The sequence below is a fragment of the Elephantulus edwardii genome, unplaced genomic scaffold (genome assembly GCF_000299155.1).
Source record: "Elephantulus edwardii isolate Elephantulus edwardi_28Jun2011 unplaced genomic scaffold, EleEdw1.0 scaffold00003, whole genome shotgun sequence".
In the NCBI taxonomy this organism is placed as follows: domain Eukaryota; kingdom Metazoa; phylum Chordata; class Mammalia; order Macroscelidea; family Macroscelididae; genus Elephantulus; species Elephantulus edwardii.
The window spans coordinates 36,281,131-36,282,597 of NW_006399753.1; positions in this window are offsets into that span (position 1 = coordinate 36,281,131).

Genomic DNA, 1,467 nt, shown 5'->3' on the forward strand with positions numbered 1-1,467 from the left:
GTGTTTTCTACATCTTTTTTCAGTTATGTTAACATTTGATTTATTTTGCATGTTTATCATTTAATGCATTTATTATACTATGTCCTCTTGTTCTATTGAATAAGTATTACATAATGTTGCTTCTTATGATTTACAATGGTTTTTACCCTAAAATCTACCTTCCTCCCCTCCCCATCATTTGCCTAGCATATTATTTTTCCAGTGTTTGATTTTCAGTCCAACTTTTATCTTTGCTTTACAGGTGTGTTTCTTGCAGACAGCACATTGATGGGCTTTGGTTGTTTTGGGTTTTGTTGTGTTGTGTTTTTTTTTTTTAATCCAATCTGCTACTCTATTTCTCTTCACTGATACGTTGGAACTGTTCACACTCATTTAGTAAAATTATTGAGGCATTATTGTCATTGTGGTTCTTTTTGTGTTATTACTGGTTACTTTGATCCACCCACTTTTCAGTGGCATCTCTGTGGGAAGGCCTTCCTTTATTATTTCTTGCAACATTGGTCTTGTTTTCACTAACTTCCTATGTTTCTGCTTTTCTGGGAATATCTTGATCTTTCAGTTCATCATATTTGATAGACAGATTTGCTGAGTACAGTATTCTTAGCTGGCAGTTGTGTTGTTTGGTATGTCATGCTACTGTCATTGCATGGTTTCCTCTGAAAAATCAGATTTTATTCTTCTTTACTCTTTGTACGTTACTCTTCATTTTTCTCTAGCTGCTTCAAAACTCTTGTCTTTGCTTCTGGTGAATTTGAGTATTAAAAGTCTTGGTGTTTTTCTTTTGAGGTCTATTCTTCTTGGGGTTTATTCAGATCCTTGGATGTATATTTTATCATTTTCCCCTGAGATCTGGAACATTTTCTCCTGGTTAAGTTTTCCATGATTTTTCCAGTGTCATTATTGTCCCCCTTCTTCCTGTTCTGGAATTCCAAATACATATGTTACTCCTCTTGATGCTGTCCCATCTTGTTCTTAGGCTTTCTTTTCTTTCCTTTCACTTTGTTTGTTTTTCCTTCCTTTTGCTACTGTTTTTGCTCTAGCAGGTCAATGCTGAGTGCTTTATCTTCTGTTTCACTGACTCTGTTCCATCTCTTCTGTTCTATTCATCTGTCCTTCCAAAAAGTTGACAGCTTCTGAAATGTGTTATTTTTCGGGACTGCTGTTTCTTATTGTTGGGTTGTTTTTAAAAAATAATTTCTAAGCTTATTTTATATACTTTGTCTTGTATTGCTTTTTCCATGTTCCTCTAGGGCTTTTATCTGCATCTTCCATTTTTTCTTTCACCCAGTTCAAACACTTCATAATTAGTGTTTTTGAGAAACTTCTATTTAAAAATGGTGCCAAATTGTTCTTTAATATTATTAGTAAAGACTAGAAGGGAGAAGAGTTTATCTATTAGAACAACCTGCAGTGAAGTAAAAGAGGTACTCAACTTCCAAACAGCTTTCTTTTTGCAGCGAAATTATA